Raw genomic sequence first — 18,137 nt, 5'->3', positions numbered from 1 at the left:
CCAGTGCTGGCGACTCCTCAGCCTGCAGACAGTATAGTTTAGTCTCATTCCCATAGACTGGACATGGTATGATGGTGTACCTGCTTCCGCATCTACACCACAATTCTGCGTCACCAGACTGACCACCACCGAAAGACTGTGAGACCACGATTATGTGGCCCGCAGGAGTGGAGACGCTCTTAGCCTACTCCTCAGATCCTTACATCCAGGCCCAGTAGAACTCAGATGTAGATGGACAGGGCAATCACATCCTTGGACCTTGCCCTAGATTGTTTGGCCATCACACCCCATTGCTCAATCGTTTATCACTGCAATCTGTTGGGATGTACTGCCATTTGAGTTAGGTCTCAGGTGTTGTTGTTATCTGTTAGTATTCTCCCACGATTCTTTTGCTCATGATTTTGACAGGTAGGCGGACACCACATGCTGCATAACGGTAGGGCGACAGAGCTGTGGTACATTGAGAGGACTCCTGGAGGTCATCCTACACTTAATACAAACATCCATCACCTTGCGCACTATGGCTCAACTCAGTAACACAAGATTCCTAACCCGGAATCTATGTAGCATGCATACAGCAAGGAAACATTACTCAGTGTACTACTACATAAAGCAACAACATGTACACATAATATTCTTCAAGGTAACACACACCAGAGCTGGGGAGCTTCAGTGAATACAAAAGAGGTGGAGGTGCTTGATATATGCCAACACCTGCTCGGCTAATGCTCAAGGGGGCATGGTTTGGATCCGCCCAGGAGTCTCCTTCCAGGTGCTTGACATGGTGGTAGACAGGGAGGGGCGACACGTGCTGATCGAGGGCCGAATTGACCAGGCACGCATTTTCATAGGGAGCATCTATGCTCCAAACATCAACCAACGGGCCTTCTGGGCCACGCTCTCAGGAGTGTTGGCACATGGAATTCAGATGACCCACAATTGATGGACGGAATGCAGAACAAATCAAAACATTCATCCCTAGTCAAGAGATCTGGGTTAAATCCATCATTATTTTGCTCACCATGCCACCCCAGTTTAGACCTGGCCATATGCAAATCAGTCTTGATCCTGTGCCTCATGGGAACAGTCCAGCCCGAACTGTCAAGCCAGGTCTTCCCTGCCCGGAAACAAGCATCATAGGACCGGTTTCGGTGTTTCACCCCTCTTCAGCCAGGATAGGATTCCAGTAGCACAGTTAGCCCAGGACCCACGTCTGGGCATACCTGGTGCACTTAGGGCGTGAAAGAAAAAGACACACAAATTGATGGACGGAATGCAGAACAAATCAAAACATTCACCCCCAGTCAAGAGATCTGGGTTAAATCTATCATTCTTTTGCTCACCATGCCACCCCAGTTTAGACCTGGCCATATGCAAATCAGTCTTGATCCTATGCCTCATAGGAACAGTCCAGCCCGAATTGCCAAGCCAGGTCCTCCCTGGACCGGAAGCAAGCATCCTATCACCGGTTTCGGGGTTTCACCCTTCTTCAGCCAGGATAGCTTGATTCCAGTGGCACAGTGAGCCCAGGACCCACGTCTGGGCATACCTGGCGCACTTAGGGCGTGAAAGCAAAAGACACACAATTGATGGACGGAATACAGAACAAATCAAAACATTTACCCCCAGTCAAGAGATCTGGGTTAAATCCATCATTCTTTTGCTCACCATGCCACCGCAGTTTAGACCTGGCCATATGCAAATCAGTCTTGATCCTGTGCCTCACGGGAACAATCCAGCCCAAACGGGGTCAAGACTGATTTGCATATGGCTGGGTTCACACTAGAATGGCATGGTGAGCAAAAAAACGATGGATCTAGGCCCAGATCTCTGTACTGGGGTGAATGTATGACATTGTTCTGCATCTTCCATCAACTGTTGTATATACATAGAATTCAGATGCCATGGATGCTAGGCGGGGATTATAACTGTGTGCTCAATACTCAACCTGACCGCTCCCACCTGCTGCTCCTTCACTCACCCCACACACAATCCGAACGCTTCGCCAGATGGGTTCGTCAGTGGGCACTTGCAGGTGTATGGAGGGCCATATACTGGAGCCACCAACTCTACTATTCTACTCCGAACCACACGGCCTATATGTGTGCTTAGATTGCATTGTATGCTCTCTTGACATACTAGCCACAGTCCAACATGCTGGCTATCTGGGTTGCATTATTTCAGACCATGACACACATGTGGTAGACTTTCAAAGGAATACCTACCTGGGGCCTCCCCTGGGACTGTTTGGAGGACTCAGTCTTCCGCAAGACACAAGAATCCCACATTCACCAATATTTCACTGAGAACCTAAATCAGCATCTACTAGGGCAATCAAGTGTGATGCCTTCAAGGAGATGACAGGAGTGGGGTCTGCAGGAGATAGTGGGAGACCTCAGGATGCTGGACAGGGAAATAAAAAAGGCTGCATGGTTCCTGCCGCAGCTGGAGCTAGCTGTGGAACGTGACACCTCTAAAGGCCCGCAGTGACTGAGGCCAAGACCCATCATGCCACCCTTCTAGAGCGCCTGCATTGCTTTAACTTTCCTGTGTATGTGGCCAAAACACACCGGGAAACGACAAATCGGGTCGCCTCCTGCTCGAGTCCCATCCTTAAAATCACCTCACACCCAGGCAACACCCTTTACGCACAACACAACATCCTACAAGCGCTTCTCAGGTACCACTCCACCATATGAGCTGTCCCCCTCATTAATTGTAGACGAGGTGGGTGCCTTCCTGTCAGGTATTGCCCTCCCCATAATTCCTAATGTCAAAAGGGTAAGCCTAGACACTGTGATATTAGACGCAGATGTCAAACAGGCCATGTGGGACGTCGCAATGAATAAAAGACCCATAGAATACTATAGCACATTCGCCACAAGTCGCGCACCTTGATTAGCTGAGATTTTCAATGATGCCTTGAAATCCAGGGAACTACCTCAGTCTCTCCATAAGTCTCATTTAGTAAATATATCCCCAAATCTGACAGATTCCACTAACATATTCTCGTGCAGGCTGATCGCCATTGTTAGAACTGGGGGTCTCTAGGGGCAGAGGTAGGTACCATTGACCAAATAGGGACCCTTGCTTCTAAGTCAGGGAAAGGGGATTACACTACTGGATAACCCCTGCTTACCCCCATGGTAACTTGGCACGAGCAGACAGGCTTATCTCAGAGGCAGTGTGTTAAGCATTTGTGAACACATACAGTAAAACAGTGAAAACACTACAGATGGACACCACACAGGTTTTATGAAAATAAGTATTCTTTATATAGACTTAACACAAGACCACAAACGACAAAAATCCACAATACTGTACTCAAAATTGACTTAAAGATGGTAGATTTAGCTTAGTTCAAGTTGTTGGTAAATGCGACACAGTACTCACAAAAGTACCTGGATGCGTAACGCAAAATAAACAAAAGGCTTGCAGCGTTGCAGATGCGTCGGTTCCTTGCTTCGGGGGAGGCGATGCATCGCACCTCAATGCTTGCGTAGAGTAGGGGATGCGTCTTGATCCTTACTGGAGAGGAGGTGATGCGTAGGTTCTCGTGCTGCAGCTCGGTTGCGATGCGGCAAGATGGCGCCTCGATGCGATGCGACAATCTGGTGCGATGCGATAAGATGGTGCCCTTGATGCGACGACGTTGAGACGATGCGACACGACCTGGCAGCCTTGCGGCGACTCTGTACTTTGGAGCCACGACAGACCCTGCAACACGTTTCTCCGATGATGCGACGGCGACCCGCACGGTTGCGACGCGCTTCTCCGGTGTTGCGACAGCAGACAGCTGCGATGAAGACACGCTTCTAGGAGATGCGGCGGTGGCATGCTTCTCCGGCGATGCGATGACTACACCTGCGGCGGCGACACGCTTCTTCTAGTTGCGTCGCGCTTCCAGCTCCCAGCGACACGCAGTCTTCTGCAGATAGAATTCCCAGAAAGGAAATTCAGAGGGGAGCTGGTGGTGAAGTCTGTTGTCCCTGAGACTTCAGCAGGCGGCAAGCACAAGTTCAAGCCCTTGGAGAAATATTCTGCAAGATTATGAAAGTTCTGTAAAAGTTCCTTCTCCTCTCCTTGGCAATGAAGACACCACTGCAGACCAACCCAACAACACAGCACACTGGCAGGGGGGCAGTCCAACTCCTACAGCTTCCTTTGGTTCTTCTCCTTGGCAGAGGTTTCTTCTTGTTGTTCCAGAAGTGATCTAAAGTCTTGGGGTTTGGATCCCCATATTTATACTACTTTTCTCTTTGGTCACTGATGGCAGAGAGGCCTTTGCCTAGTCCAAACCAGTTCTGGTCAGTCCTGGAGCACTTTGGTTACCTGACTCCTTCTTTCCTTTCAGAGTGCAGGGCAGAGACATCAGACACACCACAGGAGGTGGAGCCAGCATTATGGAGGGAAGGCACAGCCCTATTCAGGTCCCAGGTGAACTCCTCCCACCCATCTACATGCAGATTCCTATTCAGCCCTGTGCTGAATCACCCTCTCCCCTGGAATCCCCAGCCCCTGTCACTCATGAACCAGACACACAATACACAACCTAGCAGAGGCAGGCTTGGACAGTTAAGCAAGAAAATACCTACTTTCTAAAAGTGGTATTTTCAAACACAGAATGTTAAAACCAACTTTACTAAAAGATGTATTTTATCATTCTGAGTTCAGGCATACTAAATTCGAATTTCTACCATGTTCCCTGAGTCAGTTAGGATTATAAGATGTGATAATCAAACCGCCCATCCTAGCCTATGTGCAATAGTGAAAAACGAAAATGCCTGTAATTCACTATTAGGACATGCCACACACAACAGGGCATTTCCTACCTTATATTTACAATGCACCCTGTCCTTGGGCCTACCATAGGGGTGTCTGATATGAAGATAAGGGAAGGTTTAGGGACTGGCAAGTGGATGCACTTGGTCAGTCAACATGGCAGTACCAGACTGCACATAGGCTCTGCAATGGCAGACCTGAGACACACTTTACACGCTGCTTCTGTGGGTGGCACAACCAGTGCTGCAAGCCCACCAGCAGCATTTGATTTACTAGCCCTGGGCACACATGGTGCACTGTACTAGGGTCTGACAAGTAAATCAAATAACCCAATCATGGAGTCACTAATCAATACATCAATTTAATATAGGGAGCACTTGCACTGTGGCACTGAATAGCAGTGGCACAGTGCCCAAAGCATCTAAACCAGCACAACATATCAAAAACAGAGGAGGTAATCATAGAAAAATGGAAGGTAGACTCACGCCAATGGTACCAGGTCTAACAGCCATTCCTGGAGCAGATTACAAAATCCTGGGGAATATCAGATACTTCCTAAACTTATCCATCCAGACCAAAACGGTTTTGGTCGTAGCACATCTCAAAACATCAGGCCGATATTTCACATGCAGGAACAAGCCCAGAGGCATTTTCCATACACAGCCTGCCTAATACTAGACCTAGAAAAAGCATTCGACTCACTTGTCTTTTCCAGGTCCTGGACCGAATGGGGAGGACAAGAACCTACTGCCATATACAAACCTATTGTACACAAATCCCCCCTCCCAGATTCACTTCGGTCGGCTCATCATGCCCACCTTCCTGATGGGTAGGGGAACTAGACAGGGGTCTCCCACGTCCCCCTTGCTATTTGCTGCGGCAATGGAACCTCTGGCCATTCAGCTTTGCAGGGAGTGGCGGAACTGGGGGATCCCCATAGATGGCAAGATGCATGCACTGTCCCTCTATGCCATTGACCTACTCCTGTACCTTTGGGATGTCCATACCGACATCTCTCCATACACATTACACTTCACGCATTCGCGCAGACGCGGGCCTCCAGGTCAATTGGGCTAAGTTTTCAGTTTATCCCCTACATCCTGGCATAGTCCCAATTGAGGTGCATCTCAGAGGAATCCCACTCAGCTGGCGGGAGACCACGGTAATACCTTGGAATATGTCTCTACCACTCCTCAGCCAACCTCTAGGATGGTTATCTGAGGAAAACCCTGTCCGCTTTGAAATCACAATTGCAGTTCCGGAAGAATTGTCCTTTAGCCACCACTGAAAAAATAGCTTTGTTGAAAATTGTAAACCTGCCCCGGCTCCTCTAATATTTTGGAAATCTCCCGATTGCCCCCCGTGCTTCTACTACAACCTACACATTGTGTTGGGTAACATATGAAGAAATAAACGCCACCGAATAGCACTGAAAAAACTTCAACTGTTGGAGCCACATCCTTCGAAGCCTACTACTTAGTGCCACAGCTGCAATGGATATCACATTGGCTAGCGGGGCGCAACCTAGGAGAGATATGTGATGGGCCGGGTGCTCTAGCACTGGCTATGATATGAGGCTTTCAGCTTCCTAGAATCACATCACGTCCCCTTGGTCTCTGCAGGTATCAGTAGCTGTAGCTCGCAAATGCATGACTAGAGTACACCTTCTCACCCCATCATCTCCCGTATCCCCCAGCGCTCCCACTGCTGGATCTCCCACGTTTCCACTGCTCTTACTCTGTCCCTGACCTAAGTAGCTGGCAGGAACAGTCGCTGACCACAATCGGTGACCTCTTTTCTGATGGACATCTCCTTACCTTTGACCAACTTATCTTTGACTACAGCATGCCATCAGGGCAGTTTTTCACCTACAGACAAACACACAACACATGTCAGGTCCTCTGGTCCACGCATGACGAAGAGCCCAAGACCTACGCAGCCATACAAGCTCTGCTTCACATGGGGAGGGATGACACCTGATTACATGGATTTCTAAGGCGCTATAGGAGCTCCCCATACCATCCTATGGGGAAAGTGAGAGGACAACTGTGGGAGGGTATTGCATAATACTGAATGAGAGCAGGCCATGGCGTTCCCCTGGCGGGCATCCAGAAAAGCCAATTCAAAGGTATACAGTTCTCAATCCTCCATCAAACCTATCTAACCCCTGAGAAGCTCAACCGCTACTTCCCCACAGCTCACCTGCGCTGCCTCTTTGCCACTCAGCTACCACCACTTTGCAGCTCATGTTGTGGTCCTGCCCGGCTGTTATTTTGTATTGGCAAGCGGTCCACAACGTTCTGCAGGAGGTCATGGCACTCACTGACATTTGCTCGTGAGAGGCCTGTGCCTTAGGCATCATTAAATGTGGGAAGCGCTACAAGGTGAGGGCACTCTTTGCAGGAATGGCTCTTTTACTGGCTAAAAGAAATCTTAGCCTTGGTGACGGCATGGCACTGGGCGATGTGAAAATGGATGAAAACAGAGGAGGAAGTCCTACACTACAAAGAGGTCCGTCACCTCTAAACATCTACTCTCTCAGGAACGGGACACTCGCCTTACCCAATTCCACCAGCTCACACAGAACGACGGCCTTCCCCAGTGAACTTCACTGGGCCTCCTTAGTCTTCCATTGGCACACATGCATGTCTGAACCAGACATTCCTCCGCTCCTCCTCCACCCATTACCGACCATCCGCCCCCTTACCTGCACAGCCAATCAATATCCCCTCTTGCAGCTCTGAGCGAATAGGCCCAGCGCACAGATAATTTACTGCATCCTCATCTCATGGCTGAAGCTCACCTCTGGAGATGTACCAACAACACCCCTAGCCGAAGGCCGACCTACCTCTCAACCCGAATCACTCTCTCCCCTTCCCATGTTTACGGATTACACCCCTGTTGGGTGGATAGCTTTACTGTTCCACACCTATTTCACTTTAACACACTCATAGCCTCTTCTGGGGAGATACACAACTTTGCCACTCTCTATATGCAGTCTTATATGCTAGTTATAATTTTTTGGGTCGAGCCTGGGCAGCACATGTGCTGCTCTGCATGCCATGCTGTATTGGAGTAAAGAATAGAAGCCCCGCCCACTCTCCGCCTATATTTGTCATTGACCTTCATAAATGCTGGCTTCTAATTCATTAATAGGCATGTTAGTCTCTCCTTAGTACCGCCTTGTCTTCATTTGTAACCTCCAATGAGGACTGGCCCTTTTACTTTGGTTGTTACACGGTGAGTCTTTTTTAGTCTGTAAGCATTATTTTCTTTAAATAGTTTCTCCTACTGGAGGCACCACATGCTTTCCTGCAACATTCAAGCGCCATATGTGCTTTCACTTTCTAAGCAGCCTGGGAAAATGGCGGCCGCTTCTTTGAATAGGTCGTGCATTTACAAGAGTTTGAGCTATTGGCATTGTACATAATAATTCATATATTTTATGTGGTAATTATCAGAACATATAAATAAAAGGCATTGTCATTTACAATGCCAATAGCTTACACTCTCGCAAATCTGAGACCTATTGCATTGTAAATGCTTGTTATTACAATGTATTGTGATATCATGAAACACCATGCCCTCCCCCTTTCTTCAGGGCATGCACTCCTGTATGTATCTGCTTCTTTTAAACCCTAATAAAAACAGTTAAAAAAAAGAAACTAGTCAGGACCCCTTTGTGTAATAATATATGTTGCACTGGCTCCTCATTGTCCTCGTCAGTTCACACTTTCCTCTCTTGCTCTACCTTTCTATGTTTTCACTTTCCTTAATTTCTGCTGTCTCTTCAGACTCAAGCCTCCTTCATTGTACTCCATGCATCTATAGCTGTTCAAGAACTCGACACAGATGGTGATGCAGAGTCACTGACCAGTCATACACTCGAGCAACCAGGGCTCTGTCACTCACCCCACGCTCCTTCTTTTCTTTACTCACTGAGACACCAGGCTTGCAAGCACACATTTTCAAGTTTCACTGCAGCCATGTTCTCCCTCTTGTCTGGTTATCTGGGACTGTTGACACTCACAATGAATGTCCTTGGACCCCTTGTTGACTGTTGTTAAAAACACTCTCCTCCAGCCACTTGCCTCTTCAATGCTTGCTACATACAAGTTCATGTGCTCTTTTTAGGTCTCGACCTGACAGTGCATGTTCTTTACAATCAGTGGGCTGGCAGCCCACCTATAGCTTACCATTGGTAACCTTAATGTTGCTCTCATTTGCTTTGTTTTCATTTGTCATGGCATGCATATGTCATGTCCTCTTCATGTGTTTGGCCCTCACCTGGATAAAGGACCAAGTACTTGTGTCCTTACACTGCTCCCATTTTTAGAGCTATTTATTTTATTTGTCTTCAAACACCCCTTATGAGTACTTGTGTTTTCAGGCCCCTTCCTATATCCCCATTCATGTTGCTTTTTTCTGCTGCAGCTCGCCCGCCATCCATGTCGCTCGTTTCCCGTCCCAGCCATCCCTCGTCCATGTTGCTGCTTTACCCTCCCACCTGCCCACCATCCATATCGCTTTTCTCCCTCCCTATCCTGTGCCCTGTCCGTATGTTCTCCTCCACCGACCCCTGTTCCTATTTCATCTGGTAAAATGTATACAAAGTGCGGGGAACGTTTTAGCAAATACTAAATGCCTTTCTGTTTAATTTCTCCCCACCGGCAATCAACCCCTCCTGTATTGTGTTGCTTGCCCCGTCCCATGTTATCTTGCTTGTACCACCTCTCCTGCCAGACAAACAAGCATTTGCAATGCAATAGGTCTCGCAGTTGTTAGAGTTTGAGCTATTGGCATTGTAAATGGCAATGCCTTTTATTTACGTGTTGGTTTTTAAAACATAAATAAAAGACATTGCCATTTACAATGCCAATAGATTAAACTCTCGCAAATGCGAGACCTATTGCATTGCAAATGCTTTTTTTTTTTAAGCAGAGGGGCAAGTTGCATGCTAAGTGCGGCCGTCCTGCCATTTCTTTTCTATTACTTTACTTTTGTTACAATCTCGGCACCCACGCGGGTGCCGTGATTTCAGCAAAAGTAAAGAAGTAGAAATAGAAAAACATGGTGCCGCGATTGCATCAAAAGTAAAGACATTTTCTATTTCTTTACATTGGATGCAGCAATAGGTCACGCATCTGCATTGTGACAGAACGGAATATTCTCTTCTCCTCTCTCTCTGTGTACACCCAGCCCTGCTGGCGGGAGCAGAGGTCACGGCGTTAGCCAGGCCGAGCTTATGACATATGACAATGGATCATTTAGTTAAACTCTCACCGCTGCTATTGGCATTTATCCATATGTCACTAGCTCGAATCCCAGCAAGATCAACTCTGCCTCTAGTTGTTCGGAATGACAGAACGGATACATTTAAATTGGTAAAATTGCCTCCTCATTTTTACAGGCCTTAAAAACGGCAGGTTCAGTATGAAGCGCTATTTAAAAAGCAAGCCGTTATTCCGAAGTTACGTTTCACTGGAATGTATTCAGTGTGGGCAATGCAGGACTACAAATTAAAGAAGCATTTGCAATGCAGTAAGGCTGGCATTATTGAAAGTTTGAGCTATTGACGTTGCAAATAATAATGCAGCGCCAATATCTCAAACTTTCAAGAATACGAGACCGTTGCATTGTAAATGCTTGTTTTGAACAGATGTCTCTCAAGCGCAAGCTGCAAGGACTTCAGTCCTGCTTCTTGGCTGTCGGTGCTGATGTGTTTGAAACTCAGATGCACACTTGTTCCGATACCCAACTCATTTGCCACCCAAACACTTTTACAGAATAGCTTTGTCCGGTGGTAGAAACTCTTCTTCTTTCCAAAGCGTTTTAGTACATCAGAATTGTCTAGAGGAAGTGGCGCTGTAGAAATGCAACTGCAAAACAAAGGAGTAAACTGCCATTGTAGTCCCACTGCAATCAAGAAGACCACACGAGCAATAACATAGCTACAGGCAGCACCAGACAACAGAGGCGCAACTAGAGCCAAATTTCGGGGGGGGCTGAGGAAAAATTTCGGGGGGGGGGGCTTAATCTTTTAAGCCTTAGGCAGTGTGGAGCTGCAGGGGCTCTTAGAAGGGGTGAAACAATAGCAAGGCCTCATTAACATACAAATGGTCTTTTAAAGACCTGTGAAGTGCTCGGGTGCGGCTGTGTGTGAGCCGGGAAGCTGTCTCATCCCGGCTGCCACACACGACGGGGGGGCTGAAGCCCTTTGAGTCCAATGGGTGTTGCGCACCTGCTAGAAAAGGCTGCATCACACCACAGAATGTGTCCCAAGATCAAAAGCTTAATTGTAACAGAGCCGAGCTCTGTTAATTCAGGAGCATGAACAGGGATTCGGGCAACCAGAGCTGTGACAGAGACCTTTCACTGCTGTGCTTCTCTGAGAGAATGAGACAGAGAGAAGGAGGGGGGGGGGTGAGGGGGCAACTGTCACAAGATGTGGGTCAGGGAGGAAGAAGGAACACCCACGGATGCGTTATATTCCCAAATGTTGTGTTGTTCTGGGGTTTGTGCAATTCCATGTCTCAGTCGGCATTCAATGTTTATGTGGCTTGATTCAAGAATATCAGGCTCTAGAGATTAAAAGCGGAGAGAGAAATGGAGCGTCACAGTAGACAGAGACGGAACGCCCCACCTAATTATTACCATGGGGTGCAGCACTTTGTTCAACTGATGCAGTGCCACTTACTTTCGCTTTCTCTCACATAGGTCCATGGGAGGCCTCATGAGCAGTAAGAGTGCGAGATAAAACAGTGCTCATGAAAAGTGCTTCTAAAGGAAAATAAACTAGGTGAGCCCCCTTAAGTAAGTGTCTGTTCTGTCGCGGATCCAAGCGAGCCTCAGATTAGATTCTTGCTTAGTTACACAGCAGGAGAGTTGAGGTCGCTAGACACAGCAGGAGAGTTGGGGTCGCTTGGCACTATTGACATCACCCAGTGGGTCAAGGCGCCCGTTGCTGTCGCGTTGAAGGGTATTTTGTTCGCTGACATGGAATCTGGCAGAGAATGAAACCGAAAGCAGCATCCGGGAGGCAGGGGAGGTGATGGTGTAGGATCTTGCAGTGGCCGTTTTTGTCCAGTATTTTCATGCATGTGGTTGGGCGTTGTTTCGTTTGCAGGCTATAAGTGCTAAACAAGCATTTGCAAAGCCAATAAGTTTCATCTATGCGGGATCTATCGGCGTTGCCGTTCTATAAGATGTTGCACTTGCACATCAGCACGGGCCGTTGTACAGTATGGCTCAAAGTAATTAAAAACAAAGCGCCGCACCCGTGTCGTAGCACCTTTTTGTGTTTACTTTAAGTAGTGGTCGAAGTGCATTCAAAAAACGCATGGGAACTGTGATGCTGTGCGCAATGCGAGCGGGGTAAATGAGCATGAAACGATATAAAAGGTGTGTTTAAAAACAATATTCTAAAAAAAATTCTGTCTTTCACCTTCAGGTAACTACATATGAAATAAGGAACAGCTTAAATGAACAAGCGGCACTGAAAGCGACCGCTTTCGCAATCGCTATTGTAAACAAGCGCTCCACATGCTTATCAAAAAGTTTTTTTAAAACTGTCGTAAAGTGACTCAAGCACTTCAAAGTATATCATAATGTCCATAAAAAGCTAGGAGTGTGTCACGGTGGGGATGGAGATAGCGATGTATAAAACAAACGAGAAGGGAGGGGGGAATGCCAGCAACAGAGGAGCCCGCGAAAGTGAAAGTGATCGTGATTACGATCGCTACGGAGTTAAGACACATGGCGCTGCGCGCGTGCACGTTCACGTGCACTGTAGCTTTAGGCCACGGCAGCACTTTGAAATGCCCAGATATAAAATGTCTCTTCGAGCCTTTGGCTCGCGAGACCTAAAAAGCACTATGCCACGACCAGCACTGGCCACGTCATAGCGCTTTTTTCCATGAGTTTCAGACATGGTGATGCCTATCTAATCTACTTACAACACTGAACAGTTGCCGTGCAGCTATACAACATGGCTAAAAGACATTGACAATGCCAATAGCTCTTGCATTGCCGAGGCCTTTTGGCTATGCCAGTGCTTGTTTCTTTTCCACATTCACACTTTGTTCAGGGAAAGTATCTCTGCTGCCTCCCTCTGAACACTGAGGCCACACTGACTGTGAATCTTCAAGTCTTATATCATGTGTCATCAAGATGCAGTGGCTTCTGAAAATGAATCCAAAGCAGACTTGGCAAACAAATGTTTTCCGTGTTTTTTTTCTTTTTTTCTTACTTTTTATTTCTTTATTAAATTTTGCAATCGAATAAAACAATACAAATATTATACATTTTGACTAAAGGAAAAAAATCACAAAAACAAAACAATCACAGTATACATACATGCTAGATCCAAAGACCTTCCATGTGGAGTGTACAGCATCGAAGGACTTTACAGTAAGATGCGATGACCAATAATGGGAGACAATCACAGTCTTCATTAATATGCATTGATAACATCGTGGGGAAACAATGTGCATAGACAGGTCCTCAGAGGGTTCCACGAAAACTGTCCTTTTGGTGCAATACCCAGAGCCACAACACAGAAACAATGCCCACTAGGAAAACCAACAGCGTATCGCCACCGCCTTCCCCCGCCAGGCCCATTCGGGAAGAGACAGGAAGGAGCTACGTAAAAAACAATTATGTCTTATTATCCAGATATTCTTGATATAGTCTCGAGAAATTCTTAGGACGGTTCCCGGGAGGGGGCAGTTCACTGTATAATTCGGTTTGTGTATTGCAATATAACATATCTTGGGACCACTGCACTATGGTGGGGGGGAACCTCTGGCCCAATGCATCGCCACCACCCGCTTGGCCAACAGTAGCCCCATGTCTACTAAACACCTAATGTTTTTGCGAATGTATTTGGAATAGCCGAGCAGCGGGTCCGGGTCTAGGATCACACCCGTGATATCACTAAGTTTCCGGAAGATGACTAACTAATAATTGGCTACCTCAGGGCACAACCAAACCATGTGAAAGAACCATGCGGGGTCAAGACCACATCTCTCACACCTTGCAGAGTCACAAAGCCCATATTTATGAAGCCGGAGTAGTGTATTATATACTCTATTGATACATTTAAAATCTATAAGGCGGTGCCAGCCATTCAGGGAGATACGCTGTGTGGCCTGGTAACACTAGCGCCATGTGGAGTCATCTAGCACTCTATCTAAATCAGTCTGCCAGTCAAGTCTAGCTTTAGTGAAGTGGTGCCTCCGATAGTCCTGAGTTAGAGAATAAATGTTTGAAACCACCTTACATGGGGATTCTATTCTTAGCAAAAGAGTGAAAGGCGCCACTTCCAGAGGCTCAGACAGTTCGTCACCCAGCGCACTGCAAAGAGCATGTCTCACCCTATAATAGTGAAATATAGTCAGAGGGGTGACCTTTCGGCCATCCGAGACAATGTCTTCCCACTCCCGCCCAATGCCGTCCACAAATAAGTCGCCAATGCGAGTAATGTCTAGTGCTGTAAGTGCGCATTGCACCTCCGGTTCATTGAGGATCGGCAGCCAAGCACACAACTCAGTAGGGGCTAAAGGTGAATATAATATGGTCGCAGCCTGCTTCTTCAAGATGTTAGACCATGCATGTGTAGTAGTGTTCATAGAATTCAACATACACGAGTGTCTGTGAGGGTCGCTGAACAGGAACGAAGCCAGTGAAGAGGGCGTGGCCGCAACCCTCTCTATATGCAAATGAGGCGGGGGGCTTGCTGATGCAACCAATAAAAAGCAGGCATACATTGAGCTGCATAGTAGTAAAGTTCTAAATCCGGGGCACCCAGACCTCCCGTAGAGTAAGGTAGAGTTAAAATATCCCACCAGACCTGTGGTTGTTTACTGGCCCAGGCAAGCTGAATCAGGAGTGACTTAAGATGCTTAAAAAAGGCAGCGGGAAGTATCATCAGTATGTTGCAGAACAGGAATAGAAACTGAGGAAGGACTACCATTTTCATCAAAGAGACTGGGCCCTTGAGGGATAAAGGCAAGCGTATCCATTTGCAGACGTCATCCTCAAGTCTGGCCACAGCCCTACCATAGTTATCATTGAACACCACTTCGGAGTTAGTGTGAACCTGTATACCCAGGTAACGCACTGAGTTGGTAGTCCACTGTAACGGAAAATCTAACTCAATGGGATCCTAAGCCGGCGTGAGAGGGAAAATAACAAACTATACGGAGAGCAGAAAACTCGCCATAACGCACTACCTCTCTCAAAACTGGGGAGAGGTTAGACTCGGGGTCTCTGACGTATGGCAGGGTGTCATCTGCATAAGTGGAGATGATTAGATTGTACTCAGGGAAACGAATCCCACGGTGGCTATGATACTCATGTAGAGCACATGCCAGGGGCTCAGCCACAATCGCATTAAGGAGCGGCGACAGTGGACACCCCTGATGAGTGTCCCTGGATATCCTAAAGGGGGGTGTGACTATATTACCCACCCTGACCCTGGCTGTAGGGGAGTTATACAGGGCAGACACTAAGTTAGAAAAAAGGTCTCCCACACCCATTCGCCTCAGTACTGACATCATTAAAAACCACTCAACCGAGTCGAAAGCCTTCTCGGTGTCTAAAAGTATCGCAGCTGCTTTCACTTGCCGATTAGTATGCTGGATAGCCCCAAACACTGTGCGCTGATTGAGGGTGAGCATGCGACCCGGAACAAAGCCAGCTTGTTCGAAACTGACCACAATTGGTACTAACGGGGCCAAATGATTGGCGAGTACTTTAGCAAAAAGTTTAGTATCCACGTTCAATAAAGAAAGCGGTCTATACGATGAGCACTCATCCAGAGGCTTGCCTGGTTTTGGAAGGGTGACCAGCATGGCCTCTCGCATCGATGGCGGCATCATCCCTGTCTCTCCCATCTCCTCAAATAATGATATTAAGTGAGGGACCAGTAGATCCCTAAACTCCTTGCCCGGGAGCACTCCCTGCTCTCATAGATTTAAGCGTCTCATGGGTTTCCCAGACTTCAAGTGGTCTCATCAAGTATTCCCTATGCCCGTCTTCCAGCTAAGGGAGCTTGATATATTCCAGGTAGTCTACCGCTCCGTCACCTCCTCTCGATAGGCGGGACTAGTATAGCTCGGAATATTAATCCCTAAACCTGTTAGTGATGGCTTTGGGATCCTCTATGAGTTCGCTAGTTTCAGTATGGATTTCTGTAATTCCATTTGTCTCCCGTTTAACCTTCAGGCTTGCCGTGAGTGTGGCGCCCGGGCGCTCCCCCTCACCATACTATTTGGCAACGGTGTATTTGCCAAGAAATGTAACCTCTCTGTCCGCAGTTTTGTGATACTCTGCTAATGTGTCTCTTAATTCTGCTGTCGCCCGCTCGGCATCCCCCTCCTGAACCTCTCGTTCGAGGGCAGCAAGTTTCTTTTCCAGGGTTGTCAGTTGATTCCTGATAGACCGGAGCACTCCTGAGTGCTCAGACATAGCAATCCCCCTTATGTACACTTTGTAAGCTTCCTATGTCGTGGAGACTAGCGTAACTGAGCCAATATTAGTGTCGAAGAAAACCTCGATGGATTCTGCTAATTCTGCCTTGAACACGTTATCGAGCAAGGCGTAAGGCGGGAACCGCCAGGTAAAGGGTGCTGTTTTTTAGACGGCGTCTCAAGCCATAACTGAACTGGGGAATGGTCTAAGTATGAGTGTGGGTGAAGTTTGCAACTGTGGATAGCTGCGGTAAGGAAACTGGAGACAAACCAGTAATCTATCCTGGTATGTAGGTTGTGTGGGGCAGAGTAGTGTGTAAATCCCCCTGGTCCTCTATTTCTGGAGCACCAGACATCAAACATATTGAGCTCCGCCAGAGCATCTTAGACGGCTCTGGCTGTACTTGACTGTCTACGCATCGGACCCCCAGAGCGGTCCAGTGCCGAATTGAGGATTCAAATAAGATCCCTTCCCCAAACCAGTGGAAGGGATGCCCAGCACCGCAGATGTATCAGCAAGCCCCTGAAGAATTGCGGGTTATCAAAATTCGAGCCGTACACATTGATAGTTATAAACTCCAACCCACTCCCTTTAACTTTAGAAATAACAAACCGCCCCTCCCTGTTAGTTTCTAGAGCTTCCAGGGATAAGTCACCTTTAGTGTTGACCCATGTCAGCACCCCACGGGCGTGAGTGGAAAAACCAGCAGCATGAAAGGCGCCATGAAGACGTCTGTTGGTGAGCATCTGTGAGTCAATCTGTGAGTCTATGTTATGTCTGTTGAGGTAGGCGATCACTTTCCTGGTTTTCCAAAAATTATTGAGACCCCTAATATTCCAAGTTAATAGTTTCAAACCATCACCCTAGAAACCACGCGCAAAAGTGTGACAGTATAAGTCCTCCTGCCATGTTTATGACAAAAAGACCATCGAGGCACCCTTTTAGGCAGTTACACTCTTACTGCATTATAAAAGTACCATGTATATACTGTGTCAAGAAGAAAACAAACAAAAGATAAACATAGCTTGTCAAACCCCACCCCCCGCCCATGCCATGCAATCCCCAACTTAGCATTGATGACACCCTCCAGCCCCCCTCCCTCCTCACAATACCCATATTCTGCAAAACTTGGACAGTGAGTAACACATGAGGGCAGATGTTACCCTCAGACACTAAGAAAACAAAGAGAAAAGTTGCAAATTATAAATCACAAAGCAGCCATCAATCGCTGTTCAGTGGCTTCCATTTTAAACAATAACCCTACAGGAACCCTACAGGAACCCTACAGGAACCCAGCTCCCCCCGCCCAACACACAGAGTGACCACAAATCATTGACACAATCAGTCAAGGAGACAGGTCCCAGTCCTGCTTAGAAACATAGAAAGGCAAAACTATGCTTGCAGTACGCTGGAGCCATGAGTGATATAGAGCAGGAACCATGGCCCATGACCCAGACCCGGGATCCCAGGCCGAGGAGAGCAAAAAAGGAGAGAGAGATCGATGGGATGATGTAGTACCAATCAGAATAGTAAGTCTTGCACCAGCAGGGTGCAGCCGGCGCCACACCATTCCTCGCCACCTGCAACCCCCCAGCTGCCTCATCCAGACCCATGGATTCCTGAACGCTCCCAGGTGTCTTAGGCAGGTCTTTCAATGCTTTCCAAAGAGATTTCGGGTCTAGGAAAATCCTAGAATGCCCGTTATGATTGACCCTCAATCTGGCAGGGTACAGCATAATCAATATTTTGGTCCAACAAACGCCGTTTCAAAGGATCAAATTGGTGCCTAGCCTCTTGCACTTTCACTGTAAAGTCCGTAAATAGGGAAATTGTAGTGGAGCGTACCTTTAGCTCTAGCTTGTTTTCAGGGCGGTGTCTCTATG

This window comes from Triturus cristatus, chromosome 10 (assembly GCF_964204655.1).
Source record: "Triturus cristatus chromosome 10, aTriCri1.1, whole genome shotgun sequence".
In the NCBI taxonomy this organism is placed as follows: Eukaryota; Metazoa; Chordata; class Amphibia; order Caudata; family Salamandridae; genus Triturus; species Triturus cristatus.
The sequence above is the reverse complement of the archived record's forward strand: the minus strand, read 5'-3'. Positions refer to the sequence as shown.